We start from the raw sequence: 24,104 nt of genomic DNA on the forward strand, positions 1-24,104 counted from the left end.
TCACTTCTGGAATTTACCTCTTGATATAGTAATCAGAAAGGCTCCCCGTTCACTTACCCTCATCCTTTAAAACTTTTCCATTTAAAAAAATCGATGAACAAATCCTTTCTTGTAACTTGCTCCTGCACTACGTCTATTTTTATTTATATTTTTGATTTGGCAGGGCTCGGCAATGCTGTCCAAGATTTTTTCCCCCCAGCAAGAACAAATGCGGGGGTGAGGGGAGGCATAGGCTGGGCTTCTGCGGGTGTCGCCTCCGCCGGGACCTCCACCGAACGCGCCGCGGGCGGGCAATAGTGGTGGAAGGAAGCGGCGCTGACCAGTCGGTCAAGGCTCCACCTGCGGCCACAGCGCGTAGTTTCTCCCTCCGCCTCGCTCGCTCCGGTTCACACACAGAGACCGCAGCCCTCCTTCGGGTCGGAGAAGACGCCAGCCAAAGTAGGCGGGGTTGCAGGAGGAGAGTCCGCTTTGCGCAATCCAGTCCGGGACTTGGCTCCGCCCTGGAGCGGCGGCCTCTCCAGTGACAGAGGAGTAGTGAGCGGCACGGGGTGAGGCTGCAGCCAACTCCGCTCCCCGCGCACTCGGCTGCCCAGGCGCTCCGGACGCAGCAGCAGCGCTTCTCCGCGGAGCCGACTGCCCGCGATGCCCGCTTAGGAGCGGCGGTAGCGTCCGGCACCGCCACACCCGCGGCGTAGCGCTCCCGCTCGTGAAGCGGGGCTAGAGCGCGCACCCCTGCCCCAGCCCCCACCCCGCCCCCCACCCTGAAATGACTTGTTAATCGGCGCAAACACCACCGAAGGGACTCGCCGGAGTGGAATCCAAGTGAAATTTGGATTTGGAGAAGACTTTCTTGAACATTTCCTCCTTTCTTGTTGGTTTTTTTTCTCTCTTTTTTCATCTCCCCTTCTCCGCCTGTCATTGGAAATGAATACGGCGCGTTTGCATCCCAGAAAGTAGTCGCTGCGACTGTACCCCCACAGAGACGAGCACCCATGTAGGAATGACAAAGGCTTGCGAAGGAGAGAGCGCAGCTCGCGGCCCGGAGAGATCCCCTCGATAATGGATTACTAAATGGGATACACTCTGTACCAGTCCGCTCCGAGCCCCGGCAGCCTGCCCGTCGATGCACCGAAAAGGTACGGCTGGGGCGCCCTGGTGCGCCCCACCTCCCGGGCGGTTCCACTCCCTCCTGCGGGTCCCGGGGCCGTGGTCCGCACACCGTCTCGGCTTTGTGGTGCTCGCGTTTTATTTTGTCTTGTGTCTGTCTTCCGAGCGTTGCCCGGCCCTGGGGGAGCAGTCGCGAGCCCTGTCCGCCGCTCCTCTCCGCCCTGCGCCCCAGAGACCTCCGGGCTCCGCGTTGTGAGCTTCCCCACTCGCGTCGCGCACACGCCAGGCGCCGCCCGGGACCCCAACCGCGCGGATAGCTGCCTGGCCCTGGGAGGTGTGTGCAGTATCCCTGAGGGCTCGTCCTCACTTTCGGGCCAGCAGGCAGCAGAGAGGCCAAGAAAGGGTGAGATTCTCGGAAGCGCCCGGTCCTGGTGCGAAGGCAGGGGAAGGGGTTCTACCCTCGAGGGCTGGAGGAGGTTCGGTCCAAGAGCGCTGTTTTCGCTCGACACTAGGTTTGGGTTCGAGGTGGGAGGAGGGGTTCCACAGACACGGGGAGATGGGGGGCGGGAAGCAAAGAGAGTCTTTTGTTGTCGGCGCGGGGTCGGGGCTGGGCTCAGTGGAGTGCGGGAAACTTGCAATGGCCCTGGCACCCGCGCACCCTGCCACTTGGTGACATCCCGGCTCCCGCGGCCGCTGGGCACCAGAGGTTCCGGGCTTTGTTTGCTCGAATGAGTGGCCTCCTCCCGGTGTGGCGCGGCTTCCCCGCCCTGGGTCCTATTCCCCGCCGCAGCTCCCTCCTGGGCGGCGAAGACAGCATCTGTAGCCTCTGCGTCCCCCTCGGGCTCAGAACCCCGTGTCGGGGGCTGGCGCCCGCTGAGCCCTCTTCCAAATACTACGTGGTCCCTCTTTGGAAAGGAGGTGTCCCGGGAGGGGGAAGGGTGGGAAGACCTGGCTAGAAATGGCTCAGTACTTGCTAACCAGACAAGACCTCTGCAGGGGCCCCGGGTTCTCGATTGTCCGGACTACTTGCTGCGTCTAGAGCGCTGCCTCGCTGGCAGTGGGGCGCTCCACTGCCAACCCAGCCCGACAGCGCCCACCCACTCTGCATGACCCCGCTGGGATGGGAAGTGTCTCTCCCCCCTCTCCCAGATGCTCTGCTTTTTTTCTCGGCTCCCCACCGTATTACACGGTGCATAGCAGGATCCCGTAGTCCGTTCCCTCCTTCCACGACCGGAACGGCACAGGGGGAGCCAGGGAGCAGTCCTAGCCTAGACTTGCGGGTATCGGGAAAGGAAACAGGATTCCGCTGTCTTTCCCGCTCCCTCGCCGCCACCACCCTCCGCCCAGCGTCTCCCCCTCTCCTTTTTTTACCCCCCCCTGCACGGGGTCACTCGACCAGGCACTTCTTAAAAGTTTCTCTGAAAGCCAGGGATGGGGGGCACGACCGATTTCGGGCTCAGCACGTGCAACCCGCGGGAAAACGAACCCCCGGGGAGGTGGACAGACCGCCCAGGATATGGCTAGGAGGCAGGAGCCAGGAGCCAACCCTTCGGAGAGTGGCACCTCAGCCGATGGTCAGCTTGGTTGGGGTCGCGGTGCGGCACTTGCTGGACTGGTCTCTCAAGCAGTCGAACAAGGGGAGGGCGTGGGGAGGGGCGAGAAGGGGAAGTTTCCCAGCAGGACTCGGAAGCTGGTCCGGCCACTGTGGACAGCGGCTGGCGCGAGGGTGCGTATCGACACCGGCCGGGGATCGCTGGCTCCAAGCACAGCATCTCCAGTGTCCTGCACCCAGCTCGCCGTTTTCCAGCCGGCGGGTGTTCAGGGAGGAGCAGAGCCGGGAGTCAGGTGTGCGTGAAGCCAGGGAGGCCCCGCTGTTTTCGCAGCCAAGGCAAGCACTTCCAAGGGGCCTCCCCGTGCCTGTATTGCAAGGAGCAGCCCCTCCAGCCAGTCCGCGTCGGTCCTTGGGAGAAAGGCGGCTGCTTAATGAATGTGGTCACCAGAGGAGATCACGGTGGGATCGTGGGATCGCTCTCTGCTTGGGCTGGATGGAAATTAAGTAGCAGCTGAGTGTGATCCATGAAAGGCTGAAAACACAGGCGTGTGAACACACACACACGTACAGACACAGACTCTCTCACATGTACGCCCAACTTTCTTTGCCTCCAATCTGAAAAGACGTTTAACCATCAGCGGCAGTGTCCTGCCAGCAGGTCTCAGGAAAGCTATTTAATGCCCCCCAGCGCTGACTCTTAAGTCTTTCCGGGTAGGAAGGTCGAGTGCCTTTGCCTTGCCTTTCTCTAATCCTGATAATTGTCTGGTCTTCTTTCAACATACCTCTTGGGCATTAAGTCCATAGACTGCCATTCTGATGACAGCGAGACGATTGTTGGTTCCAGATAATATGAATCTTTATTAAGATTTTTTTTCCCCCAAAGTAAAGATGCTGGTACATATTTCTGAATAGAACATCTGATTTTTCACACCCTTTCCAAATGACTACAGAGGTCAAGATTGCAAGTATTTTGTATGGTTTTTTAGTACCCTTTTAGTCTGCATGGAGCAGTTTTTATAGTAAGCTTTGATTAAACTACTCCAGGCATCAAAGTTAATTATTAACCTAACCTTAAATATAGTGGCAACACTGTGTGTCGCCACCTATTAACCTAAACTATCTGTTAAAAAATAATTGCACTATTTGAATTTGGCTTACCCATGCTTGTTTATATGGTAACTTTTATTTGACTCTTGAGTAACCACTACTCTCTATTATGTTGGTTTTAGGACCTTCTTAAATGAGGTGCTTTGCAAGCCAATCTGAAAGCAGAAATGAATAACCATCAGATTTAAACCTTTTTTGTGTTAGGCATTCTAGTTCATTTTTCTTATCTACCCTGTGATGGCAATCTTCCCTAAATGTTCTGTTTTGCAGTTATTACCCTTTAGAGATGGGCCACAGTCTCATAATGCATTTAATGTTCAACAGACACCTAAGATCATTATCTCAGGGGCTACTTGCAAAGTATACTCATTGGATAAAACCATCTAAGTTTAAATAAGTTAAAATTTCATAAGAACCAGTATAGAAACTCAAGTAAATGTTGAATGAGTAAAGGAAAGAAACAGTCCCAAATGGGTCATGTGTCTCCACTTGAAGGAGACCTGGGCACGTTTTTTTCCCTGCAGTGAAAAAGAAAAAAAAATCTGTGCCTTTAAGTAAGTGGTTATAATAAAGTGGCAGTAAGTGCAACTCTTTATTTACACACACAGACACACACACACAGACATACACCCCTCAAGTTCTTTCAAAGTCTAGTGACTGCTTTTCCCATCATTAAAAAAATATAGCATTTGCATTTCGAGGAGGTGGATAAGATCGCCAGCCAAGTGTGTTGAATCAGAAGGATGGCAAGAATTAGGAAGACTGCTATCATCATTGAATACAAATAAGACACCCAAATTAAGAACTTGTATTAAATTCGGAATAAATCTTCCTGCTTTTAAAGGCTAATGGGTAGTTGCATTCCTTTATGAAATGGAAGGAAAAATACTGTTTTGGACAAGGAGGTAAGTCAGATACTTAAGGTTGTGTACATAGTGCTTCAGCTCTCTTCTGAGCAGGACAAAAGAGTAATGATGGGAGAAAAAGTTTTTTTTAGAACTAGATTGCCAAGAACTAATATATTCTCCCATCATATTTGTTTGCAGAAAGGAATCACAGAACAAGCCAAACTAATTGCAAATGCTTTAATTAGGCATCTGCCATTTGCAGCAGTAGAAAGTCTAGGAAAGTCTGCACGAATCCCTGCACTGCCTCCCGCCCTCCACACACACTTTTAAGTTCATCGCCCTCCTCCCAGAGCGAGTGTTCCTGGGTGTTCACATCTCCAGGCGAAGCCTGGAAGCCTCCTGTTGGGACCTCCCAGTGTCCCCCACTCTCTTGGGGTGCCCTGGAGCCAAGTTGTCTCTGAGAGATTTCTATTCCAGAGTGAAGGCTTTTCTCCTCTGCCTTAAAATATGCTACAAGAGCAACTGAGCTATTTCTCTACTGGCAACCACACAGCTGCCTCTTGGGGATATGGGAAGGGAGGGAAGGGAGGGAGGCATTTAATCCCTTTGAAATGGGCAAGTAAGATGTCATACCACACAAACCTCAAGGGGGGAAGGGAGATGAGGATACTTCTTAGCCTGGGACTATTACAGTATAGTTTATACACAAGAGTAGGGTATACACTCATTTCCAAGCAGATGAGTGCTTGCAAAACCTTTTTATTACAATAATTCTAATTACACTAATGGAGAATGTCATATACAACTATCAATACTCTGATCTTTCCCAAATAACTCCTTCAGCACAGATCTTCCTCCTCCACATATGCCTTTATCATCTTCTCCATCTTGGTAAATGGCAGTCCTAGCCTCTGAATTGCTTAGGCCAAGAAACTCAAGAGTTACCCTTGACTGGCCTCTCTCTGATGTCGTCACCTCACTGCCATGTTGTTGGCCCCACCTGCAGAAAGCATGCAGACTCCTTCCAGGCCTTCCACCTCAGTGGCCCTCACACTGGCCAAACCCCTGTCTCCATCTGCCTGCCGGGGGGATCTACTGGGCTAACCTCCCAGCTAGTCTCTCACCTTTGGTCTATGTCCCCTACAGTCTTTTCTCAACACAGCAGCCAAAGTCATATATATTTTTAAAAGCAAAATCTCATCAGGTTATGTGTTCTCAAATGCTTTCCCATCTTATTCCATCAAAGCCAGAGTCCTTCTTATGGTCTTTGTGGACCCACATGATCTGCACTGGGGCCCCACCTTTCTGACCTCCACTCTTCCTTGGGGTCACTTGAGCATGCCCCCTCCTAATCTGGCCCTTTGCAGGGTCTTGCCCTTTCAAAGGCTTAGGGCAAGCCTTTGCCCAGAAAGCTGAAGAATTTGCTTCTCCTCTCCTCCTGCAGGTTCTCTGCTCACATGTCGCTATCTCAGTGAAGCCTTTCCTGATCATCTTTCTTAACTTCACCATTTTCCCCCCAACACTCCCTATCCCAGTGGACAGCCTCAGGGTTTATTTTTTTTCCTTAGGACTTTTCACATCCTGACAGACTGTTGGTTGTCCCCGTTTATTTTCTGTCTTTCGCTAGAACATAATGCCACAAGGGTAGACATTCTCATGTCTCCCTACTGTCTCCAGCACCTACACCTGTGCCTGTCACATCACAGGCCTTTCATAACAAGTACTTGTTGAATGAATGAAGAGGGAATTGTTTTGTGAACAGCCAATCTTTGTCTCTTTTGCCTGCTCCTGTTTCTCTGTGGGCCCATGAAATGAGACGTCTCTATGCCTTGATGAGTGTCTGTGTGTGTAGCACTGTCTTCCATGTACACAGGTGATGTGTCTCATATGCCATCAGTGGAGCATCCCTTCACGGTGGTTTTCCCAGTCTTGGTGATGGATTGGAGCCTGCCCGTTCCCACACTCACGCCCATCAGTCCTGTAGTTCAGAGCGCACATCTGTGGGACACCTGGTTGAAGCTGGAGGGGCTGTGAGTTAGGTAGAATCAGCCTTCTAAAAAACAGAGCTAAGAAGACAGCCAGCACTTACGGGGCTTGAGCTTTTGACCTTGGACTCATTTGTTCTGCATTCTAACCTCTGGCCACAGAACCTTCTTGCCTTTTAGGAGTTTGCTCAGAGTAGTTTTCAAAATTCAACTTTCCACCAGGAGGAATAAGCATGCCCATTAACTCACATTTCTGCCCGGTCCCAGTGCAGTGATGACTGTTGTTGAAGATCCCATGCTTGAAGTCAGATGACCTGAGTTCCAGACTCATTACCGTGGACAAGCCCCTTAACTCTTCTGAAGGTCGATATTGTAAATAAAAACTGTAAAGAGTAAAAATGCATGCTTTCTATCTAGTAGAAGTATAAGGAGAATAATACAAAATCATGAGTGTGATTGTATTTGGTAAAATATAAAATGCACTGTGGTTTGACAAGTTTGACAAGTTTGATGCTAACTCCCTTCTCCTCTCCAGAGACCCCAGGCCTAGCAGAGACCCTGCTTCATTGTCATTTATAGAACAAAAGAAAGATTATATCTTGTGGATATCATTTTAATTTTAACCACATGATGAAATTAAGTAAGGTCCTCAGACTCACTGAAAATAATCTAGGTAGTGTATGGATGGCAAATTTATGAATCAGATGCCAACCGTTTCAACTAGTGATTGTTTTCAATGTGACCACTAAATTAGGCAAGGTCATAGGACTATCACTTTGCCAGGCATTATTTTTTTTTTTTAAGTAAGGGCATTTTTTTTTGCTCAGGTAAGTTTTAAATAGTTCACATCAATGAAAGTACTGGGACCTCCCTGTGGTTCAGTGGTTAAGATTCCTTGCTGCCAGTGTGGGGGGTGGGGTGGGGCATGGGTTCCATCCCTGGTCAGGGAGCTGAGATGCCACATGCTGTGAGGCACCACCTAAAGATAAACAAACAAAACTACAGACAAAATAAAATGAAAGCATCAATGCAGAACAGACACACCAGGGAAAAGTTTTGATCTCTGCTATATACTATCTTCCCCATCAAAGGCAGGGCAAATTCATTAGGTTTTGTGGCATATAGTTTCTAAAAATGTGGAGGGACTATAGACAGCTTGGGAGGTGATGCAGAGGTCACAGTCTTAGGCAGACAAAACACAGATCTGCATCTCCCCTTTTTTTTTTTTTTTTGCCATTTACAAATGGCCGTGACTTTGAGAAAGCTACATCTCTGTCTCAGTTTCCATTTGTCAAATGCTGGTGATGTTACAGTTGTTGAGGAGAGGAAATACGACGACATCTGTAGGATTCATGGCGCAATGCCTGACGCACTACACACACTCATTAAATATGAGGTGTTATTTTTATTTGGGTGACAGTTGTCATGGAGAGTGCCCTGGTGGGGAGAGGACCAAAGGAAACAGCCTTCCACGTCTGCAACATGAGGAGAGGATGCAAAGGAAATGACCTTCAGACTGGAAAAGAACATTCACACCATAAGCTGGCCACGATGTCAGGGGTTCTAAGCAGAGGAGTGTATGAAAGGGTCACTTGCGTGAGAAGAAGAGCTGGGATCCTTTGCCTAACTTTGGAAGTAGAAACATCACACCCAAAACAGGGAAGAAGAAAACACTGTACAAGGAAAACAGCAGCAAACAGCTAAGGTCTGTATATCAACTAAGTACCCAAAGGACAGTTGTTTTTAAAAAATGATAGCTGTCACTAACACTGCAAAATACACAGCCTGTATCCACTAAGGAATCTGAGAGCACCCACATTTAGAATCTGAGAGCTGCCCATAATGACCATCCAGGGATGAGCTGAATTGACCCCAAGGACCACACACGTGTCACAGAGGAGAAGCTTGGCTGTCAATCAACTCCTCCAGGAAGCCATGGCTGGGATCTGCATGAGTTTCTTCATGGTGGACATATACTTGCCAGATCACTCTTCCGTGGCCAAACCTGACATAGTGACAGTTTGGGGGTGCCTGGATCTCCATGCCGAAGCAAACCACTACTTTCCCACGAGGTGGTGCAGTAGTAAAGAATCCACCTGCCAATGCAGGAGACACCGGTTTGATCCCTGGGTCGGGAGGATCCCTTGGAGAAGGAAATGGCAACCCACTCCAGTATTTTTGACAGGGAAATCCCATGGACAGAGGAGCCTGGTGGGCTACAGTCTATGGGGTCGCAAGGAGTTGGACATGGAGACTGAGCACACCTTCCCCACCAAATGCAGAAAATAGTCAGCTGACCCCAGGGCAGACAGGAATTACGCTACTGCTGATATGCTGATACACAACCTGAAATTTGATTCAAACGATAGCCATAGATGTCCTTATCAGTGAGAAGACGCTCACTCCTCAAGAGCATAGCAAAAGGGGCAATAAATTGTTATTATCCCTCCAGTTCCCTGAAGGAGTAAGAATCCCTCCACGGCTTAGAATTACAGTTATTTTCATCTAGGACAAAATTTTTCTCTTAAATTTTGTAAGCGGAACGAGGATGTACAGAGAGCAGAATAAATCAGCAATCCACAGGCCCCAAAGACTGAAGGACCAGCTCCCGAGGAGCAGCCCGTGCGAAGACCAGTGCTTTGAAAGTATTGTTAGTAATAGATGTTTCCACGTACAGCCTTCAGACCTGAGGCTTTCATTTAGTATGACTCAGCACTTTCGAGTGGTTTCCAACTAACCAGTAATTGCCATCTGCAGAAACTTTAATTCAAAGAATCCAAGCCAATTTGAAAACCTTAGCCGATGAATTTCTAAAATTGATGTTATTTATCCCTCTCTTATCCCTTCTGCCCTCACACGTGTTTAAGACCAAGCCTTTGGCCATCGTTTGATTTGAAGCATTTATAAAAGAGAAGAGCATCTGGCATTGAAACACAATGAAAACACACCACTGGAAAATAAGCATTTGAGGGACTGGGAAATAAAGAATCTGTTAATTATGGTTTCATGTTATATGAGAATTTTAAAGACAAGCTGTCTGTGGATCCATTCTTTTTTCCTTTTTCCTATTCCCGAGTCTTTTTTTTCAGGAGCATATTCAATCTTTTCATTAATATTGCAGCGATTCCAGTGCTCCCCCGACTCCTGCCCCCGAGACTCTTACTGCCCTTGAATGAGGAAACTAAGAGAATACTGATGGAGCTGGTGAATGCAAAGGTTCCTTTCCTGAAAATGGAATGCTTTATGAAAAAATTGCACTCCGTAAAAGACACACAACAGTCCAGCGACGGTCTCTCCTTTTCACCCCAAGAGCCACTTGACTTCATTCATGTATTTTGGTGTATGAATGCATTTGTTCTCAGGCCTCAGAAACCCAGGTGGAAAACCAGCCTATAAAGCCTTGCGTTATTCTAAAAACGTGAGCTCTGAGTTACTTTAAGAACATTTTCTGTAGAGTGAGCGCTAAATAGAAAGCAAACTGTTTACAGCATTCTAAACTGGAGTCTACATAGCAGGCAGGATGGCAGTTGGGTGGATTTTTATAAATACTCGTTAATGGTTTCCGAGATGGATTCTGTGCTAATTCTTCTCACATCATGAATGATGGCCCTAGCTAGACACCGTTGCTGAGATCTTCATCTATTAATCATGGAGGCTGCTTTCTTATTCGGTTGCCATAGTTTCAGGGCCTCAGATAGTGTTGGGGTGTCTTGGGAAAGGTTTGAGATAGACTAGGCTTGCGAGCCTCGCAGTGATTTTGGCAGTCGTGGTCTTCTGAAAGCGCTGAAAACTTCTCGTATAATTCAGTATTGAATTAAAAGAGGCGACTTCTGAGAGTGTCTCTCTGGACCTTGTTAGGTGTGCATCCAGCTGATATTTACCCCAGGATCTGTCTCTCACTCAGTCTTGCTGGTAAAAAATTACGGTCCAGGGGCTGGTGTCACTTTCATCCTTGGACAAGCCAAAGGGTGCAAACCCTTCGTTAGGCTGTTCCTACACGTGGAGGTAAATGAGGCCAGTCCTGACTTCCCTCACGTTTCAGTCTCATAATTGGGTTTTGGCTCTGCAGATGGCTAAATAAATAAAGTGACTTCAGGAGGGTTGAATGCTGTGCTTTGGTATGGCCGTGTAAGCACTTAGTCCTTTCCTTCAGGTTTCACCTTCATTTTTTCAGGTTCGACACACATTACTGAAGGGCTAGGGACCATTTGACTGCGTTTTGCAACCCTGGCCCAGAGGTCTACTGCTTTGCCAGTTCTTGAGTGCATGAGCGATTTTTTTTCTTCCTGTAATTATAATATCTTACTATGTGCGGGTGATGAGGAAAAGCTCTCCTCTGGGACACTGTGTGAGTGACCCAGTCAAGAGAAGATGTGGAGGGGTAAATTGGGACAAGAGGGAGATACACCACAATTTATGGGCTTCATGTGCAATGGAGAACACAGCTTTCCTTTTTTAGTTAAATCTGGCCTCATATGACAGATACAGGTACATGTCTTCCCGTTTTAGTTCCCATACTCCAAGTGGACTTTCAAGGATTCCTACCCATCTAAGCCCAGCCATTTCATTCCTTTGTAGATTAAAACATAAAACTATCTCACACTTGAAGCACATAGCACTGGATTCAGGACGTGCAACACAGCACATGAAAATCCAGGTGGGTTCAGAAGAAGAAAACCTTGAATTCATTATAGATGGGCTTAATCTCGAAAATTAGTCATTTTTTAAAAAAACTAGGAAATGACAGGGTGAGCTTCAAAGCAGCCATTTTAAATTTCCACAGATCCGGCCTGCCAAAATTTTTACTTACGATCAACAAGCATTTGTAATGCATGTGCCTATTAAATTGACCCCTCCCTTACTCAGCCACACTCAATGATTGATTTTAGAGGCCAATAATTTGAAGTAAATGAAAAGGATAACATGGCCTTAATTGCTACTGGCTTCACCAGGCTTCTGGGCACCAGAATTCCTTGTGGAAAAACACTTTAAAGTGTCACAGCAGTTTTTGATCATGTGGTCTGGCCTTACCCATAGGCCGCAATTATCCCCCAGCCCTTCCCCACCTCCCTCCAACATCCCTGGAGAAGCAAAGAAAACATGCGTGTGTAAATTCAGTATTACAGACTCTCGGTTATTTGGTAGGGTCAGAAAACAGGTCCTGCTCCTTCTATGGTGTCCTTACAAGATAGTTGTTGTTACTGTTGTTGTTTTTACAAAAGGCATAGAGTGGGAAGGACAAAGGGATTCATATTTCAGATCAGGAGCTTTTTCTGCTCCAAGGAGAGTTTCTGGGAATTGACTTTGCTGTCCTCTCGACAATCCAAGATGTGATTACTCTTCAGTATCCAGTCAGACACAACATCGCGCACACCGGAGCCTGAAGAAAGTCACAGGGCTTTTGTGAGGCTGTCAGTCAAATACAATGTAGACTTTAATTAACCTTAATTAATGATTTCTGATTACAGATTTTTTTTTTTTTTTTGGTGCCTCCAAGGCATCAGTACCTTAGAGGCGGCATTCTGTTAGAACATTTTCAGACAGCAGGGACATGAGCATGCTTCCATTATCTTTCCATGCAGACTGCATGAGGTTCTTACTTTATGAGAAACGTGATTCTGTATCATTTGCAGAATAGTCATGTGAAGAATAAGATATCACTTGAGGGAGAGTTCAAACTGATAAGTGGTGCAAAGTGTTTTGAATCTTTAGAGGAACCATTTTCTATTTTAACTTAACAAATTGGTTGATATTTACTGGCACCTAGCTGGATTTGAGGCCATGCTTTACAAAAATAGAATGAGACTTTGAGTGGTGGACTTCCCTGGTGGCTCAGATGGTAAAGCGTCTGCCTACCATGTGGGAGACCGGGCTTCAATCCCTGGGTCGGGAAGATCTCTTGGAGAAGGAAATGGCAACCCACTCCAGTATTCTGGCCTGGAAAATCCCATGGACAGAAGAGCCTGGTAGGCTACAGTCCATGGGGTCCCAAAGAGTCGGACTCGACTGAGCGACTTTCTTTCTGAGTGGTGGTGCCCCAGGTCTTTCAAATGAAAGCCATTGTATGCTGGTGGTGCGGGATCAAGTGGTATCTCCTTTGTCTGCTGTACAGAATCCACTCGCTAGTGCAGGAGACTTGGGTTCGATCCCTCGGTTGGGAAGATCCCCTGGAGAAGGAAATGGCAACCCACTCCAGTATTCTTGCCTGGAGAATTCCATGGACAGAGGAGCCTGGTGGGCTATAGTCCACCGAGTCACAAAGAGTCAGACACAACTTGGCAACTAAACGACAACAACAAAATGCTAACCATGGTGATTAAAACACTATAAGCGCTGGAGAAATTGACCTTACTTTTGGTTTACAGTACTTTTCCTTGTGTCATGCGTTTTAGGACAGATGTCAAGGAACGGAGCTATAACGTTAACACACTATTTACATTCAACTTTTAACCAGAGGGCCTAGTGAAAGTTAGGTATAATATATTCATGCCAACTTATGAGTTAAGTTTCTGTGTGAATAATCATTTTTGCAGCTTATCTGAAACTCTTAATAGCATATAACCTATCTGGTTGAGCATAATTTGTGCTTATGAATTACAAGTGCCTAACTTTTACAGTTAAGCTTACCAATCTAGAAGCATCTTTCATGAGAAATTACCTAAGTTAAACTGATTGATATTATTTGCTGTACTGTGTTCTAGGATAGTGTTTACCTAAAATATAGGCAAGATGGTTGTCCCCCCTGCATGCAATATGGTTTTACTTTTAACAGAAGTCAAGTCGACCCAGTGTCATGATCCCATGTTTGCCCAGACAAGAGGATATGCTACTAGTATCATCTAGAAAGCAGAGTAGTTTCCTCTGTAGCCAAGGGGAAGAAAACATCTTTTGGATACTTTTCTCTCTTAAAGGGATGTTCGGCCTACAGGGAAAAGTTTTCTATTAAAAAGGCAACTTTTATCTACAAGATGTTTCCGCTCATTTGTGATGAGGGGAAGTTCAACATGTTGAATATGCTGATTAATTAATTCTCCTGGGAGACCATGGAGGGTGGAGCTTTCGTTTTCATATTTTGTCCTGTCCAGAAACAAGACGTGTTAATACTACTCAAACACATCCGTTCCCAAGAATGAAAAGGACAACGTCACTGCCAGTACTGTTAGAAAACAGCCACTTCCAGTTCCCCAAGCAGATCCTACCACACGCCAGGTGTGCCAGCGGAGGCTTTAAAATGTTGTGAATAGCTTGACATTATCACGTTGTTATTGAAATGCAAATTCTCCAGCACAACTTGCAAAGGTTTTCAACATAGGCAATGTCTATTCTCGCTTATTGTCAGCGATACCCAGCCTTCACTGGAGGGCTTATTCTAATAAAACTAATCACAGTGCATTTGCAGTTTTTCATTGTTTCTCATTGCCTATGTTTGAAGAGCTCGACACACCTCCCTGGAATGGTATCTTGCAGGGAGAGGACAGACTGACTTGCAACAGTGAGGTGCACACCCAGGACTGGTCTGCCCAGGAAGAATCATGCTGCTCAGATTTAGAAGTCAGGCTTACCGATGATGATCAGAATCAACAGTATTTAACAGTATTATTACTATTAATAAAGACCTCATTGTATAGTCCTTATATTTTTCTAAGTATGTTTACAAACATTGCCTCGTTTAAAATCATTACAACCTAGGTTACACAGGGCGGGTATTATTATGCCCAATTTAAAGATGAGATAACTGAGGTTCAGAGAGGTCAAATCATTGGCCTAACTGTATATGCCTCTGGGAAGGGAAGGGCTTGAGACAAGGTCTGAAGCCTTCTGAAACTGAGTTTTTTTACAGTCCATGACATTACAGTTTGCTGAATAGTTTAAAAAGAACTTGGAAATAATTTAGTCTTCCAACAGAAGATGTTTTCACATTATGCCTACTATGCAGATTGACTCCTGCCACAGAAAAACCTTAGAAGTAGCTTTCCGAGGACTCCACCCAAGGGCTCAGGCCTTAAACTCCTGCTTCTCGATGCATGCCAGTGCAGGTCTTTGTCTCCAGCAGCTCTTGAGTCTGTCATACAGAAAGACATCACTTGAAAAATGGAGGATGTTGTTATTTAGGATTCTAGCCCTGTTTGATAGTAGGAATAAAAACAAAGGTGGAAACTTTGACCCTGGTGCAGGGTACATCTGGAGGGACAGAGGGCTCAACCAGATATTCCTGCAGGAATATCCTCCTGGGGCTTGCAACCTGTACCTATGAAACAGAAACATGCTTTTAGCTAGGAATAAAGTAGACCGCATGGCTCAACATAAATGGATTTTCCCTCCAGCCAAGGTCATTTCACTCCTCTGGTCCACACTGCTGGATGCAGTGAGAGCATCAGGTCCATTTAATTCAGCAGATACATATCTAGCGCCTATTCTAGGCAAGATACTGCAGAGACACAGTGATGAGCTAGTTCAGAATCTATTGATCAACTGTGGCATAACCACTCAGGGCCTAGACAGCATATTAAAAAGCACAGACATCACTTTGCCAACAGAGGTCCATATAGTCAAAACTATGGTTTTCCCAATAGTCATGTACAGATGTGAGAGCTGGACCATAAAGATGGCTGAGGGCCAAAGAATTGATGCTTTTGAACTGTGGAGTTGGAATAGACTCTTGAGAGTCCCTTGGACAGCAAGATCAAACCAGTCAATCCTAAAGGAAATCAACCCTGAATATTCAATGGAAGGACTGATGCTGAAACTGAAGCTCTAATACTTTGGCCACCTGATGCAAAGAGCCTACTCACTGGAAAAGACTCTGATGCTGGGAAAGATTGAAGACAGAAGAAGGGGGTGACAGAGGATGAGATGGTTGGATGGCATCCCTGATTCAATGGACATGAATCTGAGCAAACTCCGGGAGATGGTGAAGGACAGGAAGCCTGGTGTGCTGCAGTCCATGAGGCTGCAAAGAGTCGGACGTGGACATAGCAACTGAACAACAAAAACAACACTCAAGGCCAGACGTTGGGCCCACATACTATCCAGGAAGGTAGATGTGCAGAAAAAAATACTACAGTGTCTGAGGGCTGACTGTTCTCAATGTCCAAAGCAGTGTGGTAAGGATGCTGAGGACAGAAAGGAGTGCTCTGTCCAGTCTGGGAGGAAGCACTTGAGCTGCACCTAAGGAGTGGACAAGATTTTAGTACTTAGTTGGCAAGGGGCAGAGGAGCAGTAGGGCTAAGAGAGAGGCAGGAGAAAAGGCCAGAGGCAGAGAAATCCAAGATTTGGCCACAGAGCAGCAAGGGAAACTCCTGGTGACTGGGGATATGGCTGGAAGCCCCGCAGACAGAAAGAAGGATGGAGAACAGCCCGTGGAGGTCTCGGCCCTGCTTAAGAGGTAGGACTCCAAGCTGTGGGCAATTAAAGCTTTTCAGCCAAATGTTGATGTCATCAGACACATGTTTTAGAAATATAAATCTGCTCGTGCTATGAGTGGAAAAAAGGAAATGGATTCTGGGTGCAGTGACAAAGTTTAGCCTTCAGGACTTAGGGGCCAGTTGGACGTGTAGGGTAAGGGGATGGAGGAGTGAAAAAAAATGGTTCCAAGATGTCACATCTGCGGAGCTGAGTGGATGGTGGTGACATTGGCCAAGACAGGCCAGGTTTAGAGACAAAAATTGTTCATTTTTAACGGCTATCAGAAACCATATGTAAATGACACATAAGAAGCCAAACACCAAAGCCTGGGACTTAAGTTCTATTGTGCTCATACCCAGCTTTGTAAAATGAGTGCTAAAGATTCTCAAATTAAGAGCACTTAAACTGTTGCATTTGGTCTGGCAGCTGGTACCACTTTCTCCAACATTAGGGAGGTTAATACCATGAGCCAAGGTGGATAATAACGAGAAAGACTGAAGCGCCATCGAGCGCATCTATAAAGACTGGCTGCAAAGTGCAGGGCAAGCAAGAAGCTTGTGATTCACTCATGGAAGAATCAGGGCCCACATCAAGCCACCTGTTTCCTATTTTTTCCATTCTGAACAGTATGCAAGTCTTTGAATTCTGAAATTAAATGTACATGTGTTCGCCCCTTCCTTCCCTCCCTCCTCCCCACACCGCCGTGGGCATATTTATATGAGCGTTTATCTCTTAAGTTGCCTTGTGCAACTGAAATGTTACAGGTGACGTAATTCACAAAACACAAATAACACCTAAATTGTGTTGTTTATTTAATAAGACAGTGTTAGCATACAGCTAGGCCTTTTCTGCTGCATGGTGCTAAGAAAAAATGTGTTGAGTAATATTTTATTTAGGAAGAAACCAACCTTCAACTCACAGGTGAACGACACAACACAGATTTCATTTTATGGTTTCAACCTTTGGATAAGTACTGATACCATATAGTTGTCCACAAGAGTCCTCCAATGCCTTTAATGGTTGAAAATAACTAATATTTATGCTATAACAAGGAACCCTAAAAAGATGGATACTCTGTCTTTACCCTTCACATTGCATTTTTATTTCAGAGGTTTCTGAATAAAACTTGTAACAGAAGAGTTTTATTCTCTAATAAAGTTTTGTTTGTTATTTTAAAAAGAGGTTGAATAACAGAAGTGAAACAAAACAGGACTAGAAACATCGAGCATCTTCAGGAGGGTTTAACAAATGAGTGAGTTTCTAGAAGGGAAAAAACATTTATGAAGTTATTTGAAGTCTTCTTTTAAAGACATATGCAAATTAAACACTAAGGAATGATATGATGATTTTTTGTTTTTCACTGGGATGCCATATTTGAGCTGTTGCCTATTGTGCAATGCCTAAAGACTGCGCCTGTGTAGGCTGACTTGTTTCTAACTTGTAGGCTGCCCTCTAGTGTTACTTAATCTCAGCACATCCACTTTTGTTCAGATCCCAGGCAAGGTGAAAAAACATACAAATCTCACCAGCCAGTTAGCAGCTAACCTAGCCCACCTAGAGACTGTCTCCAAATACAGTGTTAAAAAGTTTGAGGCCTGGTTTGAAATGTGGTAGACACGTTTAAATATGCCCATCACCAAAGCTCTTGATAGCAAAGAGGACAATATTGTGTGGAAAACACACACACTGATGACTGGGAATGCAAGTCCAACTCCATTATGACATTAATCATCGGACGAGAAGTTTTAGGACTACGTTATCCAATTAATTTCACTGATATTTTCCTTTTATGTCATGCAGAAGAGCAATATATGATAACATAAGCTCTGTCAAATAAGTCTACAAGACCTTTAACAAGTTTAACTAAAATTACAAATGTCAAGGAAGAATTTTCAACCACCCCTGGGTGGGAGATGTTTGACCAGAGAGACTCACCTCAAAGTCTCCCTCAGGGAAAGGTTCTCTAACTTCAATACACTATCCTATTACAGACCTTCAAAGAGTACATTTCAGCACTTTATAGATTATCCTCTGCAGATATTAAGAAGAGAAGCACGCACTGCAGCCTAAACCATGGCATTAAGTACTTTCTGACAGCACTGCCAGCTCTGCTTTTTCTCGGATGAAGAGCAAGCGTACTCCAGAGTTGGCAGTAAGTGGAGAGTAAATTTCAGCCTCGGTGGCTATATTTTGCATGTGTAACCTTGGCATTCTCAGTGGGTTATGGAGGTAACGTTACAACGTTCCAGATGCATCCAGCTGATAGAAGCAGAGTGATGGACACGGACTTGATAGAAATGCTGACTGATGACAATGGTGATGATCATGTGCCTAAAGTTCGAGGCTAAGATCAAGAAGAATAACTGAGATCCCATTACTGCTGGAAACACACAGAATGAAGCTGAGGGTTAAAAGTGCATTTAGGAGTCAACTTTTCTTCCAGAGGGGTATCATGACGAAGGAGTTAAAAGTGTGAACCCTGGACTTTCCCGTTCTGTTGGCTGTGAGAACTTGGGAAAGTCACTTCACCTCTCTGTGCCTTGTTTGCCTCATCTGTAAAATGGGAATACTAATAGTACCAACCTCATGAAGCAATTCTGATGACTAAATCAGGCTATATGTACCAGAAGATTGTCTGGTATATAATAAGCACTCAGTAAGAATTCAGAGAAGGCAATGGCACCCCACTCCAGTACTCTTGCCTGGAAAATCCCATGGACGGAGGAGCCTGGTAGGCTGCAGTCCATGGGGTCGCTGAGAGTTGGACACGACTCAGTGACTTCACTTTCACTTTCATGCATTGGACAAGGAAATGGCAACCCACTCCAGTGTTCTTGCCTGGAGAATCCCAGGGGCGGTGGAGCCTGGTGGGCTGCCATCTATGGGGTCGCACAGAGTCGGACACGACTGAAGTGACTTAGCAGCAGCAGCAGTAAGAATTATCTGGGTCTTCCCCAGTGGCTCAGCGGTAAAGAATCTGCCTGCAATGCAGGAACCGCAGGAGATGTGGGTTGGATCCCTGGGTTGGGAAGATCCCCTGGAGGTGGGCATGGTGACCCACTCCAATATTCTTGCCTGGAGAATCCTATGGACAAAGGAGCCTGGCGAGCTACAGTCCATAGGGTCGCAAAGAGTCGGACACAACTAAAACAACTTAGCATGCACAAAAATTACCTATTATAATTTGACACCAAGTTCTCCCGATGGAATTGGGGAAATTCAGTGCTTCATGTCACTAGGAGGGCATCGCTGACATTGTAAGTTAAACTGAGAAGACAAGATGATGACGAGATGGCAGCGTCCGGATGAGTCTCTCTCTCTGCTTCTGTTGCCTTCTCTTTTTCTATGTACTTTTGTGTGTCGGGTCATGATTTTAAATGGTTGATTGAATAATCCTTCATTTCGGAAATATTTTAGTGCGTACCTGCAATATGCATCCAGCTATATTATATATTAGTTCCTATGGGATGAGAAGTTAGGTGGGTAGGTTTTTCTCCCATTCTAATTGTTCTTCTTTGGGTCTGGTGTTCCGCAGGTCGCCTGTTTTTATCAGGCTTATGCCACAAACCTTCCTGCACTCTGGGAACAGACTGTGTAGGAACTCCAAGGGAGTAATACTGAGGGCTTTTCTCACTGAGAGAGTTTTCTGTGTTAGAGATTGTAGTTAGTCTTACGTTTGGAATCACAGTATTCCAGAGAGAGCCCAAAGGTCTCTGGTACTCTAACCTGACTCAAAAATCAGTGTGTAAATACAAAAAGTTTATACTTTATACAACAAAACTTTAAGATATATATGGCATTAACTACCTACCCCAGTAAACTGAAAATGTCAAATTGATCCATTGGCTTTAAGTGGTGGTTTTTCACAAAACCCAAGAACTGAGCACTGAACCGCAGAGTAGATGGATTGAAAGGTGAATCCCCAACCCAACCCAGTCTTCACCCCTGCTTTCCTGAGGTGCAATGAGAAGACTGAAAGGAGGCTGGGTGGTTAAAGCATCAACACAAGGGCCACGCTGCTCATTAGCTCTCAAGCAAACGCCAAGTTACTTCTGGCTTTATCCATTCAAAGTACTTACTCCAGTGGGCAAAGCCTAACTCACAAATAAGGGAGTTGCTGGTCAGTTAGGTAATGCGTTGGTGGCAGGGTCCTTCCTGAGACAGATAATGGAGATGCCGGCCCCTCCGCCCCTGTGGCAGAGTGGACTCTGTGTTTGGTCCACCCAAACGCAGGACCATCTGACAGCTGTCTGGTGTTTCCTGTGAAATGGACTTGGGCCCTGGCCAGATGCTAGTGGACAGATGTTCACAACACAGACCCGTCACCCAGTAGGCGCTAATTGGGGCCCTCCTAATGATCCGGACAAAGAAGGCAGGAATGGGCTGGATCTGCCGTGCCCCTCCTGGAGCCCACGCCCAGCTTTCCCGGCTTGTGCACGAGGCTTTGTTGGGAAACCCGGCTCTCTCCAGCCTCAGGGATTTGGGGTCCCTGGACCCTGTGATATAATACCTCCACGGGGATAGTCAGTGTCTGCTTTGTGTGTACGGAGGCCTGTATGTAGGTACTTAGAATCCAAACCTTTCTAGAAAGTGGGCAGATCAGGTTGTTTAGACTACATCACTCACCAAGGCAAGTCTAAGGGTGGAGAATTTTCTCCACAAATTTGGTTTCTGTGCAGTAGTTTTTGATACTTTACAAAAATTATTACCTTCATGGGAATCCTCAAACAGAATGTGTTCGCTCACACCTCTGGTTTACCTGGTTAGCTGCAGCGTACTTTTGTTCAAATGTTTTGGATAAAATGGTTTTTTAAAAAGTAAGTTAGTTGAAAGTGAGTATTTCAGGGTCAAACTGGTTTGACAATGCCTCATTCATAATTAGGTGGAGTTGTCCCTACTTGTACAGACTACAATTAACTGTCTTTGATTTCAACAGTTCAACTGTCTTTTAAGTGCCTGGGGCCCTTTCTAAATAGGAATTCTCCCCTCTCTTCTCTCCATTTTGCAAGTTGGGCACAAACTAACTCCTGGCTTGTTAATAACAGAATGTTATCTATCTTGAGACTGCTAAATAATTCTTTATATAAGGCAGGATGTGGTGGTGCAGTAAAGGATCCGCCTGCCAGTGTAGGAGACGTATTGGATCCCTGGGTCAGAAACATCCCCTGGAGAAGGAAATGGCAACCCACTCCAGTATTCTTGCCTGGGAAATCCCATGGACAGAAGGGCCTGGTGGGCTACAGTCCACAGGGTCGCAAAGGGGTGGACATGACTGAGCACATCAAGAAGGAGGAGGCAGGATATAGTTTTATAATAAGTGATTTAGAGCATCTTTTTCTGATGTTTCTGTTCATTGCTTGTTTTCCCTGGATTCAGATTGTATACCGATGAGTACTCAGAATAGAGACCCTCCCTAACTCTTCAAACTCGGTAGCCCACTCCCTACACATGAAAGCCTTCTTTCCCCCACCCTTTTCCAGAACTAAAAGATCTAAGAAAGACTCATCCTTTACCCAGATCTTTCTAAAGCATGCCCTATACTAACCCAGCTAAAGAGGCTGGGCTATTCTGCTAGTCCTTTCTATAGTTGTCTATTTTATATATATATATATATATATATATATATATATAGAGAGAGAGAGAGAGAGAGAGAGAGAGAGACTTGGTTGAGTGTGGGAAAATATCTTATTATTGTATTCATCCTGGTTGAAATTCTCTAGTTTTTTCCCTCTAACATCTTATCCTCCGATTGCTCTGGACCAAAACTACACTCCCTTCCTTTCCATTCTTTAGCATAGCTCCCGCTCCCTTGAATGAAAGGCGGCTCAACTAAAGCAGCTAGAATATGCCCAGCAACCGGTGCTGGGTCCTATTGAGCCCATTGTTCGCTCCCAGTGCTGTGGAGCCAAATCTCATTTGATAGCACAGTGTGTTCTAGGAATTCCACTTCATCAGTACAACAGACCCTCTCTAATGCTTGCCTCTTTTCCCCATTTGCCACTGTCACCGGCAGCGCCACACAGCCCCGAGGCCGACAATTATAATTCACTTCTCTCCAAGGCTCCGCTCACCCTCATTGGCAGGGACCACGAGGCATCAGCTGCCATATTAAGCAGACGCTAATGACACGGAGTGTGATCAGCTACAGCAGTCGACGTGATGGTGCGTTTAAGATTTAATCCCTTTGAGGGACTGAACTTGGAGTTCAGAGGTGGTCTCCCTATAGTGGTTACCTGGAGGTTCATAAGAAATCTGGCTAAAATTACCGTTGGATTTTTAAGTGCTTAACGGTCAGTGAGGTGGCTGGCTGTGTGTGTTTAAATTGAACATATTAAAAAAAAAAAGTCTTCCCAATACAGTCACAAAAAATGAGCCTGATACACAGTTGCATAATGTGTTATTTGAATGTACTGTATGCATTTATAATCTACATTGTCAAAGCAGTTTGCAAATTCATAATATTGTCCTCATTTTCCCAATGGAGATGTGTCCTTTGGTGCCTCACAAGGATTCTTGGGAAGAAGGGATGCTCTTGAGAGTCCACTCACGCTGCATCCTCGTCTGCCAGGAAGAGGCTCTCCTCCTGGAGACAGGGTCTCCATCCTTTCTTATTTATCCCTACATCCTATCCACATACAGTTTCACCCTTTCGACTTTCTAGTGGATTTTGGCAAGGAATACACTGGATGAAAATGTTTTCATTTTTGTCACCTCTGGCAGCATATGGTACCACTTATGAAATAATTTTCTATTGGAGGTGTAAAACTGCCCTTTTAATAACACTCCCTGGGGACTTTTCTGGGGGTGCAGTGGCTAAAACTCCACACTCCCAACCCAGGGAGCCCGGGTTCGATCCCTCACCAGGGTACTAGATCCCACATGCCTTAACAAAGATTGAAGACCCCATGTGTCACACCTAAAACCTGGCCTAGCCAAATAAATAAATTAAATACTTTTAAAAATAACACTTGCTGTAAGGAAGCGTGAGTATAAGTGGTTACCTGCCACTGATAGAAAAGCCTTTGAGAGAGGATGGGAGCTGCACCTGAATGACAGGCACAAATACCCCTCCCATCAGTGCAGAGTGCTAAGTCGCTTCAGTCTTGTCCAACTCTTTGTGACCTTATGGACTGTAGCCTGCCAGGCTCCCTTGTCCATGGGGAGTTTCTAGACAAGCATACTGGAGCAGGTTGCCATTTTCTTCTCCAGGGGATCTTCCCAACCCAGGGATCGAACCCGGGTCTCTCATGCCTCCTGCGTTGGCAGACGAGTTCTTTACCACCAGCACCACCCGGGAAGCCCGGCCCCACCTAACATGGAGACCAGCTCACTTTCTCACCTTCCAACTCCTCGGGAGCTTACCTGACTTGCTCCAGGGCCCTAAGCAACTGAGCTGAGAGTTGGGGAAGAGCACCATCCTAACAAGCCCAGCCTGGGAGAATCTCACTTCGTACCAAGTCAGTAATGGGCCCAGACAATGACCCAGTAATTAGAGCAAGGCTGTCAATGCTCTTTTCTATCCGCCATCTCATTGACTCTCACAATACTCTGTCTTTGCCTTGGTTTGGAAAAAGAGAAGAAACCTTCTCCTCTTGAATAAAAAGACAGTCCGTGTAAAGTTAGATGTGCTTACTGTTTGGTCCAACTCTTGTGCTTTGTAATCTTCAGCTTGGCAAAGTGAAACATGTTGAAAAGGATGGTTGGCTACAGAATCCTTTTTTAAGCAGAAATGTGAACATCAGAGGAAACCTGGGGCCGGGACTACAGTTATTTGACACGTTCCGGGAAATTTTCAAGAGTAGGAACAAAGACCGTGGCTCACCTCGAGGTGCTCTCCAGGTTAATCAGTAATTCTCTGACTGTTGTCGGTGACATGCAGTGGATGGTGGTGGCCTGCCTATGTTTTTTTGTTACCATTTTTTTTTCAGGTTCATGTAGATCACTGAGTCAGGCTCTACGGACAGAATCCTGTGACAGACTCTACGGAGAGTCCTTGTGGCAAACATCAGGCAGGTGTTTTTAAAGCCCTGTGTGAGCTGTCAGAAAGTTGATGGCTCCTGATACTTTGTCAATTCAGACATTCTATTCCTTAGAGGGATT

The 24,104-nt window shown here is 46.0% G+C and overlaps 1 protein-coding gene across 4 annotated transcripts in view; it reads left to right on the forward strand.

Moving 5' to 3' along the window:
- The first annotated feature begins 525 nt into the window (after positions 1 to 525).
- The window catches only part of SEMA6A (semaphorin 6A), a 131,676-nt gene continuing 108,097 nt past the window's right edge, over positions 526 to 24,104 (forward strand). For all 4 annotated transcript variants that reach the window (XM_042250334.2, XM_027969999.3, XM_027970001.3 and 1 more), the window contains exon 1: positions 526 to 1,136. The gene's annotated coding sequence lies outside the window, so the exon portion shown is untranslated. The remainder of the gene's footprint in view (positions 1,137 to 24,104) is intronic.

Source organism: Ovis aries, chromosome 5 (genome assembly GCF_016772045.2).
Source record: "Ovis aries strain OAR_USU_Benz2616 breed Rambouillet chromosome 5, ARS-UI_Ramb_v3.0, whole genome shotgun sequence".
NCBI lineage: Eukaryota > Metazoa > Chordata > Mammalia > Artiodactyla > Bovidae > Ovis > Ovis aries.